A 14,650-nucleotide genomic window follows, 5' to 3' on the forward strand; every position below is an offset into this window, starting at 1 on the left:
ACTCCCTGGCCACAGCAGGCCTGGAAGAGGGGCAACCAGGACAGAATCCAGGGCCCCGACCAGGACTAGAACCCAGTGTGCCGGCGCCACAAGGCAGAGGATTAGCCTATTGAGCCACGGCGCCGGCCAATATATCTGATCTTTTTTTTTTTTAATTTTTTTTTGACAGGCAGAGTGGACAGTGAGAGAGAAAGAGACAGAGAGAAAGGTCTTCCTTTGCCGTTGGTTCACCCTCCAATGGCTGCTGCGGCCAGCGTACTGTGGCCGGCACACCACGCTGATCCGATGGCAAGAGCCAGGTACTTCTCCTGGTCTCCCATGGGGTGCAGGGCCCAAGCACTTGGGCCATCCTCCACTGCACTCCCTGGCTACAGCAGAGAGCTGACCTAGAAGAGGGGCATCCAGGACAGAATCTGGCGCCCCGACCGGGACTAGAACCCGGCGTGCCGGCGCCGCAAGGTGGAGGATTAGCCTAGTGAGCCATGGCGCCAGCCTGTATCTGATCTTATAACCCTAGTTAACGTGTATATTTTTTAGCTCATTAATTATCCTCGTAACTTTTAACACTACAGTCTTTCTCCATTTTTCATTCTTTCTAAAAAGATGGGTACATATGTGTATGGGGAGAGCCAATTTTTGCAAGAAATACTGTGACTAAGAAGATAAGTATAATATAAGAATAATAAAGCTATTTTTGCACTGAAAGTATTCATCCATATTGCATAGTAGAGCTCAATATCTATGACCATGGGGTATAAGAGGAATAGAAAATAAGGAACAGAGACCATTCAAGAGGCAAATTTTTCAAAGTACTACATCTTCAGGTATACAGTGATATTCTTTACTTAAACAAATGAAAAGAAACAAGTCAATTTCTATAGACGATATGTGTTCCTAAATAAGTGTAAGTTATAATTTTTCCCTTAACATATCTTTTAAATAGCCTGGTGCCCTGTAATTAGGTGCATATACATTTATGATAGTTACATCTTCTGTTGAATTGATCCTTTAATCATTACATAGTGCCCCTATTTGTCTCTCTTAACAGTTTTTGTGTTAAAGTTTATTTTGTCTTATATTAGTATGGCTGTGCCAGCTTTTTTTTAGTTCCTCTTGGCATGCAATATCTTTTTCCAACCTTTCACTTTCAGGCTGCATGCACCTTTGTTGGAAAGATGTGTTTCTGGTAAACAGTAAATAGATGTTTTTTTAATCCATTCAGCCAGTCTGTGTCTTTTAACTGGAGAGTTGAGGCCATTAACGTTCAATGTGACTATTGATAAGTAGTGACTTTGCCCTGACATTTTTCTTATGATATTTCTAATTTATACTTTGAACTTCCTGTGATCTTTTACTGAGAGATTTTCTTCCTTTACCTTCTTTCATATTGATGGCCATGTTTCTGTGTGTAACACATCTTTAAGCATCTTTTGCAAGGCTGGACCAATGATGACAAATTCTTTCAATTTCTGTTTGCTATGAAAGGTCTTTATTTCACCTTCATTCACAAATGAGAGCTTTGCAGGATATAATATTCTGGAATGGCAGTGTTTTTCTCAGTACTGGGGCTGTATCTTGCCATTCCCTCCTAGTCTGTAGGGTTTCTAATGAGAAGTCTACTGTGAGTCTAATTGGAGATCCTCTGAGAGTAATCTGGCATCTCTCTCTTGAACATTTTAGAATCTTTTCTTTATGTTTCACTCTGGTGAGTTTGATTACATTGTGTCGTGGTGAGGATCTTTTCTGGTAATGTTTATTGGGAGTTCTGTGTGTTTCTTGGACTTGGACTTCTCTTTCTACAAACTGGGAAGTTTTCTGCTAGTATCTCACTAAAAAGCCCCCCCCCCTTTTTGACAGACAGAGTGGACAGTGAGAGAGAGAGACAGAGAGAAAGGTCTTCCTTTGCCATTGGTTCACCCTCCAATGGCCGCCGCGGCCAGTGTGCTGCGACCGGCGCACCGCGCTGACCGATGGCAGGAGCCAGGTACTTATCCTGGTCTCCCATGGGGTGCAGGGCCCAAGCACTTGGGCCATCCTCCACTGCACTTGCCTGGCCACAGCAGAGAGTTGGCCTGGAAGAGGGGCAACCGGAACAGAATCCAGCGCCCTGACCGGGACTAGAACCCGGTGTGCCAGCACCGCAAGGCAGAGGATTAGCCTAATGAGCCACGGCGCGGGCCATATTTTAATTCCTTTTTAAAAGGCAATACATAAATGTTTGAGAGTGCTATTCTAAAAATTTCACTTTGTGATAAAGTTTTAAAAAAAAAAAGTCGGAATATGAGAGGGAGAGAGGAACTTTTAGCTTGTGTGGAAAGAGGGTGGGGTGTGGGACATATCTCTATGTTCCTAAACCTGTATATATGAAATACATGAAACTTGCATAATTTAAATAAAATTTTAAAAAAATTATAGCAATCAAGTAATTATGATTCTGTTTTATCTTTTTTTTTTACTTTCTAGAAGATTAACATGCAAAAGCTTCGTGACATAAAGTTCTTTAATTTTAAGTTTTAACAGCTACTGTTTCTCCTACTGTGCAACCTACGTTTAGTCACAAAACATCTTAATCATACTACAATAAAACATCTTCCTTCATGGATGCTATACAACCTTTTCCTTTGAAGATAAAATTCATATCAGGCTCATCTAGTCAAAACAAAAACAAAACTTCGGTGTCAATGTGAACTATGCACTTTGAACTTCAGATGTTTGGAAGTACTTATGATTATATAAAGAAGTTTTTATTCCTTTTCATTTAGAAGAGTTTTTAAAAGTCACTTTATAAATATTTAAAACAATAAACACAATGCTTTTCTCACATTACAGTAACTTAGAATGAAATGTTTTTTAAACTTGAAAAGCTAACTTGCTTCTAAATATCAACAACTTGGTTTAAACAAATACTTATACAATATATGATTTTTACAAATATTGTAGGTTAAAAAATAAAAATAATAATTATGTGAATGTTTGAAGCCTCAAATGTTACAGTTGATGTTTCTCTCTCTGTATGAGTATACACACACACACATATACGTATACATGTGTATATACACATATGCAGATGTGTATATATAACTAAGTTATTCAATAAATATTCACTGAGCATCCACCTGGCAATGTACTACTACTACTACCACCAGGCAGTAGCCAGGCAATAGCATGTTCCTATATATTGATATATAACACACACACACACATATATAGGTTTTTTATTTATTGAAAGGCAGAGTGACAGAGAGAGACAGAGGCAGACAGACAAAGTGAGATATCTTCCATCTCCTGATTCCCTCTTCAAATGTCTACAACAGCTGGGGTTGTGTAGCAGGGTCCCAAGTGCTTGAGCCATCATCTGTAGCCTCCTAGGATGCACATTAGCAGGAAGTTGGAAAGGAAGCAGAGTGGGGACTCCACTAGGCACTCCAACAATGGGATGTGGTATCTTAATTGGCAGCTTTAACTGCATTACAAAAATGCCTGTCCCAACATACATATTTCTAATTATATATAGACATTCTGAAAAATACCATGTGAAAGTAAATAGGAGTTTAACACAAATATAGTACTTCTTAAACTATAAACTATCTTAAATTAGTAAATAATTTAGGAAAAATAAACATATTAAATTATAAAACAAAAGTATTAGTACACATATAAAATTATTACAAAGGTAACAAGATTGGGGCCGGCACTGAGGCGCAGTGGGTTAAAGCCCTGGCCTGAAGCACTGGCATCCCATATGGGCGAGGGTTCGTGTCCTGGCTGCTCCTCCTCCAATCCAGCTCTCTGCTATGGTCTAGGAAAGCAGTAGAAGATGGCTCAAGTCCCCAGGCCCCTGCAACCACGTGGGAGACCAGGAGGAAGCTCCTGGCTCCTGGCTTCAGATCAGCGCAGCTCCGGCCATTGTGGCCATCTGAGGAGTGAACCAACAGATGGAAGACCTCTCTCTCTCTCTCTCTCTCTCTCTCTCTCTCACTCTCTCTGCCTCTTCTCTCTCTGTGTAACTCTGACTTTAAAACAAATAATTTTTTTTTAAAAAGGTAACAAGATCTACATGGGTACTTAGTGTGTGATGTTATTGAAACATTCTTGGTAGTATTATTTAACATTATGTTAACTGTATTCATAAAAGCTATTCATTTGAGAAATGATTTTCACCTATTTAATGATTCTAATTATTAATAATGAGTCAATTATTAATTATTTTTTTTCATTTTCGATTCTCTTTATATACAGAAGATCAGTTTAGCATACATTAAGTAAAGATTTCAACAGTTTGCTCCCACACAGAAACATAAAGTGAAAAATAATAGATGATTTTTTAAATGATGATGAAATCAGATCAGACCTATTGTCATGTTTAATCTCAGTGAGAGTCAAGTTGGGAATTGATAATTTCTTTTTTTTTCTTTTTTTACAGAAGATCAGTTAAGTATACATTAAGTAAAGATTTCAACAGTTTGCACCCCCATAGAAACACAAAGTGAAATATACTGTTTGAGTACTCGTTATAGCATTAAGTCTCAATGTACAGCACATTAAGGACAGAGATCCTACATGAGGAGTAAGTGCACAGTGACTCCTGTTATTGACTTTACAAATTGACATTCCTGTTTATGGCTTCAGTAATCTCCCCATGCTCCAGTCATGAGTTTCCAAGGCTATGGAAGCCCCTTGAGTTCTCCGACTCTTATCTTGTTTAGACAAGGTCATAGTCAAAGTGGAGGTTCTCTCCTCCCTTCAGAGAAAGGTACCTCCTTCTTTGAAGACCTGTTCTTTCCACTGGGATCTCACTCACAGAGATCTTTCATTTAGGTTTGTTTTTTTTTTTGTTTGTTTGTTTGTTTTGCCAGAGTGTCTTGGCTTTCCATGCCTGAAATACTCTCATGGGCTTTTCAGCCAGATCGGAATGCCTTTAGGGCTGATTCTGAGGCCAGAGTGCTGTTTAGGACATCCGCCATTCTATGAGTCTGCTGAATATCTCGCTTCCCATGTTGGATCACTCTCCCCTTTATTTATTCTATCGGTTAGTATTAGCAGGTACTAGACTTGTTTATGTGCTCCCTTTGACTCTCAGTCCTTTCATTATGATCAATTGTGAACTGAATAATGAGTCAATTATTAATTATTAATGGCAGCCAACTCTTAGAAATCAGCATCGCTAGGCCCTGTTGCAAGCATTTTACATGTATTAACTCAGTCACACTTTATGAGTTAGACAGTGGTATTCCATTTTATAGAATAGGAAGTGGAAGCAAAGAGTAATAACTAACTTCTCCAAATTTATGAAACTAATAAAAAGCAGAATTCCAATTCAAGGAGTGTAATTCAGTTTATCAATAAATTCATAGTGTGCACAAACCCACACAATAGCAAAAGGAAATAAGTAGAACTACAAAAAGTTAATTATTTTAAAGCTAGAACCGTGCAGTTAGATAATTTTTTAAAGATAGATTTATTTATTTTGAAGACAGAACAACAAAATGAGTGAGCAAATGAGCAGGAAAGAGAGAGAACCTTCCACCCACTGATTCACTTGCCAAATGGCCTCAACAGCCAGGTGTGGGCAATGCCAAAGCTAGGAGCCTGGAACTCCATCCTGGTCTCGCACATGGGTGACAGGGGTCCAAGCCCTTGGCATATCCCCTGCCTTTCCAGGCACATTGGCAAGAAGCTGGATTGGAAGTACAGCAATCAGGAGTGGAACTGGCATTCCAATATGGAATGCCCATATCACAAGCAGCCCCTTAACCTACTGAGCTGCAATGGCAGTGCCAACATAATTTTTTAAGTACCACACAAGGAAAGACATACTTAACACATATTAGAATGACAAGGACTAGATAGTATATAGAAGTATTAGCTTTTTAAAAACTTTTATTTGAAAGGCAGAGATACGGAGAGAAGGGGAGAGAGGGAGGGAGGAAAGGTTGGGGAAAAGAGAGGGAGAGAGGGAGAGAAAGAGAGAATCTTCCATCTGCTGGTTCACTCTCCAAAGGGTTGTAATGGCTGGGACTGTGCCAGGCAGAAACCAGAAGCCAGGAGCTTCTTCTGAGTCTCCCATATGTGAGCAGGGGCCCAAATAATTGGGCCATCTTCCTCTGCTTTTCCCAGGCACTTTAGCAGGAAGCTGGATTGGAAATGGAGCAGCCGGGACTCAAACTGACACCCATATGGAATGCCAGCAATGCAGACAGAGGCTTAAACTACACCACAGCACCAGCCTCAAATTGTTATCTTTTAATGAAGTTTATCCATACCCAAGAAACTATGCTAAATTAATGAACACCACCTAAGCAGATTTTCTCACCTTTTAATTGAACATTCTAGGGCTAGCATAGTATCTAAAATCATAATGCTGCTTTGAGGAATATAATACATCAAGACAGCTTTTAACATTGGAAATATTTATTTTTAAATAAAGGTATTATAAAATTTATATATGTGCATATGTGCATATAGATGTACATATATTATATAAATATTAATGTTGTAACATATATGAATGCTTAAACAAATACTCAAACTCTTTGTAGAGAACTGGCATCACCTCTCCTTCATATGACAACACCAAAAATACCAATTCATTTTTTTTTATTTTATTTTTTTTTTGACAGGCAGAGTGGACAGTGAGAGAGAGAGAGAGAGACAGAGAGAAAGGTCTTCCTTTGCCGTTGGTTCACCCTCCAATGGCCGCCGCAGCCAGCGCACTGCGCTGATCCAATGGCAGGAGCCAGTAATTATCCTGGTCTCCCATGGGGTGCAGGGCCCAAGCACTTGGGCCATCCTCCACTGCACTCCCTGGCCACAGCAGAGAGCTGGCCTGGAAGAAGGGCAACCAGGACAGTATCCGGCACCCTGACCAGGACTAGAACCCAATGTGCTGGCGCCACAAGGCGGAGGATTAGCCTAGTGAGCCGCGGTGCTGGCCATACCAATTCATTTTCTATAAATTGAATAGAGCCCAGTGTGTCTGATCATTGCTAACAGTAGCAAAGTATTTAAAACGTAAGAGGTAATCAATTTTTGACTATGTACAGTGTTGTCTATTTATAAATGCATTTACTCAAACATTCCTGCTAAACTCGTGAATCATTCTGAGCTCTAAAATTGGACCCTCAGGCCCACCCGGAGGTGCAGCAGGTTATACTGCTGCCCACGATGCCAGTATCCCATATCGGAGTGCTGGTTCAAGTGCCTGCTGTTTTGCTGTCATTCAGTTCCCTACTAATATGTTGGGAAAGTACAGAAAGATGACTCAAGAACTTGAGCCCCTGGCACCCACATGGGAGAACAGAGGGAGTTCTGGGCTCTTGGCTTCAGCCAGGACCAGCCCCTGCCATTGCTTCCATTTAAGGAGTAAACTAGCAGCTATAAGATCTGTTTCTTTGTCTCTCTGTGACTCTGCCTTTCCAATAAATAAATAAACCTTTAAAGATAAAATAAAATAAGCCCTAAAATCACAGTAAGTCTTATTCTTTAAATATACTTTCTCCCCTTTCCCCATTGTCAATCTTTTGATTCAGTCTCTAAGTTTCTCATTACATGGCAAGTGCCATGCCCTCAGTTACAAGTCCTCCCAAATTGTAGTAGTTCCGAGGGCTGGCTGCAGATCAGCATCACCAGTGACAACAACGTGTGGGTTTCTCTGTGTGTATGCACATGTGGAATTTTCTTTTTTTTCTTTTTTTCAAGATTTTTATTTATTTATTTGACAGAGTTACAGACAGTGAGAGAGAGGGACACAGAGAAAGGTCATCCCTCCATTGGTTCACTCTCCAAATGGCCGCTATGGCTGGAGCTACGCCGATCCGAAGCCAGGAACCAGGAGCTTCTTCCTGGTCTCCCATGTGGGTGCAGGGGCCCAAGAACTTGGGCCATCATCCACTGCCCTCTCAGGCCACAGCAGAGAGCTGGGCTGGAAGAGGAGCAACTGGGACTAGAACCCGGTGCCCATATGGGATGCCAGTGCCGCAGGTGGAGGATTAGCCCAGTGTGCCACCTCGCCACCCACAAGCACATGTGGAATTTTCAAAAAGGTGTTTAGGTTGCTCTTCAGAGCTAAAAATTTCTAAAGAGCTATTTCTAAAATACTGGACTATTTGTATCACACTAATTTCTACCTACCCTAACTTGATATCCTTACCTAACTCCTACACTGCTTACAGAATTAAAAACAAGTTCTGAAGAATTACAGAAGCATATCATGAAAAGGATCTACTCCATATTTTCTGATTCCTCCTAAACACAAACTATGCTCCAGGTAAGGCATGTTAAACTATCAAAGTTTTCCAAATATCAACTTTTCATGCACACTTTTGCACAGGTTTCTACATAAATAATGATGCATTTTAATACCATGAGTTATTTTATCTATTCTTGAACTCTATGAAGAAACAATAGGATTTTTAACCCTAACCTATTGTCTGATTCTTTCACTCAACATATAAATTAAGGATTCATTTATGGGAGATGGAGCAAGATGGTGGCTGAGTAAGGCACTCTAGTTATCCTCTCCCAGAGAGACACCAATTTGAACAGCTTTTCATGAACAAGAGTTAAGGAAGCCAACTTAGAGACCACAATGCCTGGTTTTAGTATAAAAAATAAAAGAAATGTATTGAATAAAGCAGGAAGTGAAGGGTTCCCTACCTCACCCCTCCTATACCTCTGAGTAGTATAGCTCCACACTTTCCACCTGGGCAAGAGAGTCGAAATTTTTAGACCATAGACTTGAAATCCAGTACCAGGCCTGCTACTGTAAAACTTAGTTCAGGCAAAACCTCATGGTGCCTGCTCCCAGGCCAGTGGCTACAAACTAAGTCTCTGCAAGCTCTCTAGCCAAGTTGCCAAGGGACTGCCTCCACTACCCTTCCTTCAAACTCTGGAAGACAGTGGAGCTGCATACATCAGTACAAAACCTCAAGACCATGATGCCAGGACTCCCATGGTAAGACCTAAAATTAGGTAAATCCCAAAGATCTCTATCTCCAGACTAGTGTTCCTTAATGGAGCGTCCAGCAGCTCAATCTGAATGACCTATCAAGTGCAGATTTAGGCCAAACATGGGATAAGGGAACCCTCTAGTGCTGAAATACCAACTGCACACCCCCAGGCAACTTGCTTCAGACTTTGACTTAAGCTGACATCTAGTGTAGAAATGGTGGAAGTGTTCACAGTCGTAGGGAAAATAAACAGCCTGCTTAGAATTTCTAGAAGAAAGGTACAAAGCTAAAAAATAACTGCAAAAAATTCCTAATCTTTCAACATGCAAAGCTATATGAATCAAGGGACCGCAGCTCACTAGGCTAATCCTCCACCTTGTGGCGCCGGCACACCGGGTTGTAGTCCCGGTCGGGGCGCCGGATTCTGTCCCGGTTGCCCCTCTTCCAAGCCAGCTCTCTGCTGTGGCCAGGGAGTGCAGTGGAGGATGGCCCAAGTGCTTGGGCCCTGCACCCTATGGGAGACCAGGATAATTACTGGCTCCTGCCATTGGATCAGCGTGGTGCGCCGGCCGCAGCATGCCGGCCATTGGAGGGTGAACCAACGGCAAAGGAAGACCTTTCTCTCTGTCTCTCTCTCACTGTCCACTCTGCCTGTTAAAAAAAAAAAAAAAAAAGTCCTAGAGTTGAAAAGCATATTAAGTGAAATTTAAAAATGCAATAGAAGACATCAAAACCAGAATATATCCAACAGAAGAATCAATGAGCTTAAACACAGGCTACTTTAACAAAGAAAAAATAAAGAGGATTGAAGAAAATTTATAGGAACTTTGGGATGGCTTTAGGGAGCAGTCTGAGTTACTGAGGTTCATGAGGGACTTCAGAAATCAAAGGGGGTAGAAAAAAATACTGAAAGAGGTAAAAACAAAAAGCTTCCCAAACTTAGAGTAAGATATAACTACCCAGATGTAGGAAGGTTATGGGTCACCAGATTCAACTCAATCAAGTTTGCCTCAAGACATATTAAAATAAAGTCTTCAAGATTAACGATAAAGAGAGGAATAACAAAGCTACAACAAAAAAGAGAAAAAGTAACATATAAGGGTGTCCCAATTCACTTGATTATAGACATCTCCATAGAAACCTTTCAGGCCACAAGAGAAAGAAACAAAATTTTCATAATAATGAAGGAATAAAACTGACAACCCAGAACACTGTCTCTAGCAAGGCTATCCTTTATATATGAAGGAGACAGTACCAGAAACAGGCTGATGAGAATTTTATCGACACCAGAACTGTCCTACAAGATATGCTAAAGGAGATTTTCAAATTGACAAAAACACTAACATGTAAGAAGAACACAGCATAAACTAGAAAATATACTGAACAGACATCCTAAAAGTAAACCAATACATCCACAACAAACTAGTCTTCAGAAAAGGTGCTGATACACTTCAGAGAAAGGACAGTCTTTTCAATAAAGTGTGCTATGAAAATTGGATATCCACATGAAGAATAATGTAACTAGACCCCTCTATCTTCCACCGCATACAATCATCAACTCAAATGGATTAAAGCCTTAAATGTAAGGACTGAAATGATGAAACTATTAGAACAAAACCTAATGGAAATGTTTCAGGACACTGTGATGGATTAAGATCTTATGGGGCCGGTGCCATGGCGCACTAGGTTAATCTCCCACCTGAGGCGCCATCATCCCATATGGGCACCAGGTTCTAGTCCCAGTTGCTCCTCTTCCAGTCCAGCTCTCTGCTGTGGCCCGGGAGTGCGTGGAGGATGGCCCAAGTGTGTGGGCCCTGCACCCGCATGGGAGACCAGGAAGAAGCACCTGGCTCCTGGCTTCGGATTGGTGTAGCTCCAGCCATTGTGGCCATTTGGGGGGTGAACCTTCGGATGGAAGACCTTTTTCTCTGTCTCTCTCTCTCACTGTCTGTAACTCTACCTGTCAAATAAATAAATAAATAAATCTTAAAAAAATTTTTATTGATAAGATCCAAAAGCACAGGAAACAGTAGCAAAAATAGACATATGTGACTTCATTGAAGTAAAATGTTCTTGCATGGCAAAGAAAACAATAGACTGAAGAGACAATCCACATAATGGAGAAAGTACTGGCAAGTTATACATTTGCCAAGAGATTAATAATGAGAATATATAAGGAAGTTAACTCACTAGTAATGGAACAAATAATTCAATTATAAAATTGATCTGAACTGACATTTCCAAAGAAGATATATAAATGATCAAAAGGAACATTAAAAAATGCTCAGCATTATTAATCACTAAGGAAATGTGAATCAAAACTACAAAGAGATGTCTCACTCCAGTTATAATGGAAAAGCACACAGCTGTGGAAAAAGAAACTATCATAAAAGACAAAAAGGACATTGTATAATGATGTAAGGCTTAATTCAAAAAGAATGTAAAACAGTAACAGGAAAGCGTCATAATTCCTTATTTCAAAATGTATAACAAAGTTACAATAACCAAAATTGTGGTATTGTCATAAAGGCACACATGCGGACGAATGGAACACAAGATTAGAGAACTCAAAGTCTTTTTTTTTTTTTTTTTATTTGAGAGGTAGAGTGAGAGAGAGAGAGAGAAAGAAAGGTCTTCCTTTCGTTGTTTCACCCCGCAAATGGAAACTATGGCTGGAGATATGCCGATCCGAAGCCAGGAGCCAGGGCTTCCTCCTGGTCTCCCACGCAGGTGCAGGGGCCCAAGGACTTGGGCCATCTTCTACTGCTTTCCCAGGCCACAGAAGAGAGCTGAACTGGAAGAGGAGCAGCCAGGACTAGAACCCAGTGCCCACATGGAGTGCCAGCACCGCAGGCGGAGGATTAACCAAGTGAGCCACGGAACCAGCCCCAATGAATTCTTAAAAATATATTTTTCCAGATGATTTCTGAAAAGGTATCAAGACCATATAACAGAGAAAAGAAAGCCTTTTTGACAATTAAAAAGCAACTGAATACCTACATGTGAAAAAAATGAAATTGTATCTTTCTCTAGTATCATATACAAAGCGTACTCAAAATGGATCAATGACTTAAACATAACAGTGAGACCATAAACTCTTGAGAGAAAATATAGGAGAAAAACTTACGACTTTGGATTTCTTGAAAACAACACCACAAGTGTAGGCAGTCAAAGACCACGGGCTAATACCCAGAATGTAAAAAAAAGAAAATCACCGCAATTCCACAACAAAAAATAAACTAATTTTAAAAAATGCAAAAACTTAAACAAATATTTCTCCAACAAAGATACACAAATTGCAGCATTGGTCAAAAGGTGGAAGCAATCTAAATGGTCATCAGCAGATGAACAAACAAAATGTTATACACACAAAGGACGAAATATTATCAGTCTCAAAAAAGAAGGAAATTCTGATTTACTAAAATATGAATCAACATTTACTAAGTGAAATAAATCAATCACAAAAACACAAACACTTATTGATGTACTGAGAACAGTCAAACTCATACAGACAGACTGTAAAATGGTGGTTGTCAGGGATTAAGCGGAGAGCAGAATGGGAGTTATTGTTTAATGACTACAGAGTTTCAGTTTGCAAGATGAAAACAATTCTGGATATTGTTGGTGGTGATGGTTACACAATATGAATATACTTAACACTACGGAAGTATATACTTACAAACATTTATGATGGTAAACATGTTATATATATTTTAAAACAATTTAGAAAAAACAAAAAAAAATCATGAGATACCAACCATACCCACTAATTTCTAGATACAACAGTAAGAACTATTAGAAAGATTGCAAAGAAATTGGAACTCAAACTCAAACACTGTTAGTGAGGATGTAAAATTATTTAGAAACTTTGGGAGAGAGTTTGTCAGTTCATCAAAATGTTAAATATAGAGTTACCATAGGATCCCACAATTTACTTCTAAATATGCAAGAAGCTGAAAACATGTCCATATAAACTTGTACAGAAATATTTATAGCAGCATTATTTATAATAGTCACAAAGTGACTTTCCTGATTCAGAAAGACTGCCTCCAAACATGAAGATGAGGAATCATCAAGGTCACCCCTGTGTAGCCTGCTGTTCACATGTTTTTTCCAATAGTATAGTTGTTACAGGGATGGCAGGATTGGTACTACTCTGCCTTGTCCAGAAGCCTTTTTCCCTATGAAGGACAAGGTCTTTATAGTTCAGAATTTGATTTGCTATGAGAAGTTTCCATTTGCTTCAAACTAACAATACACAGTTGTGGGGAGCAACTGGGAGCAACTCGGACTAGACTAAGTTACTGGAATTAAGACTTATTCTATGCATCTGCTCTCCCACAATATGGCGCTGGGAGAGGAGGAAACAGCTTCTACACAGCTGCCTCCAGTTCAACCAATAAACAGCAGGACCTGCTCCTGATTGGAGGAGAGCAGCGTACTCGGCGTGTGGGTAGCAGAGTTGGGATTGGTGGAAGAGGACTATAAAGGAGGAGAGAGACACCTTGCACCAGGAACATCTAGCTGAAGGAACACCTGAGCAGCCCCCGAGAGAGCCGGCCGGCGGTGTGCCGCTCCCCTGCGGAAGTGGGGAAAGTGGCTAGGGGGAACCGCCCTTCCACAGAGGTGGAGGGACGGTAGCCAACCCGGGAAGAACCAGCAGCAAACCCGGGAAGGGCCGAGCAGACAAAAGAACAACACAGGGTCCTGTGTCGTTCCTCCACGAAGAGGGGGAGCGACACACAGTGAATAACTTTCCCTTCCAATTCACTATAACTCTTTATTAGCTTGTCCAACCATATTTAAAGCTGCTGGTCTTCTTGAATAGTTAACAGGAAATAAAATTATATACACCAATTCTTAGACATTTCCTTAGTAGTGAAGTTTTTTCCACGGTTTTACCATCATATAAAGTTGATAATAATTACTAAATTTTGAGTAAATTAGTAATGGTCATCATTTAACTGGTATTAATAATCTGAGACTGTTAAACTTCTAAATGTGGTAAGAGTCTAACTGAAGAACTATGAAATCACTAGTTCTGGATTTTAATTACAACACATTTAAAAATTATTCCTAACATTTGAACTGGTACTAATATAAAGAACTAAAAGAGATAAAAATGCAATATCTCAGATGTTTGCTCCATTTTAGCCCTTTAAATGCAACTACCATTTCCCTGAACAAAAAGGCCACCCAAAACTAATTTATCACTTGCCTGTTGAACCCACTCCTATCTGATCCTTCCTCCCTAGCATCCTAATTCTCTGGCTGTGTAATCTAACTCATTCCCATATTCTGGTGGTAAAAGAAGGAAATTATAGGATGATCATTCCAATAAAGTAATCTAAACAGTTTCCAACAAACATAGACCAAAATAGTAAAAAAAAAAAAAAAAAAAAAAAAAAAAGCTACACAATATAATCCTTTATAATCTATAGTTCTGCAATAGCCCTTTCATAATGCCGGACCTTACAGGGATCTAAATCTGCTGGAACAGCAATCCAGGTTTGTTTGTTTTTTTTTTCCCAGAAAAGGGGGTGGGGGGAGTCTCATCCATTCACTGGTTCACTCCCCCCAGTGCCTGCAATAAGTGTGTCTGAGCCAGGTGAAAGCTGAGGGCCTGGAACTCACTCTGCATTTCCCAGGTGGGTGGCAGGGATCCAAGCACTTGAGCCATCATCTACTGCTTCTCAGGGTGT

At 40.1% G+C, this 14,650-nt stretch overlaps 1 protein-coding gene across 10 annotated transcripts in view; it reads right to left on the reverse strand.

The window, feature by feature from the left end:
• MIPOL1 (mirror-image polydactyly 1) overlaps window positions 1-14,650 on the reverse strand; it is a 341,984-nt gene that overhangs the window by 192,246 nt on the left and 135,088 nt on the right. The window lies entirely within an intron of this gene.

The sequence above is a fragment of the Oryctolagus cuniculus genome, chromosome 12 (assembly GCF_051225735.1).
Source record: "Oryctolagus cuniculus isolate XC-2025 breed Fujian yellow rabbit chromosome 12, ASM5122573v1, whole genome shotgun sequence".
In the NCBI taxonomy this organism is placed as follows: domain Eukaryota; kingdom Metazoa; phylum Chordata; class Mammalia; order Lagomorpha; family Leporidae; genus Oryctolagus; species Oryctolagus cuniculus.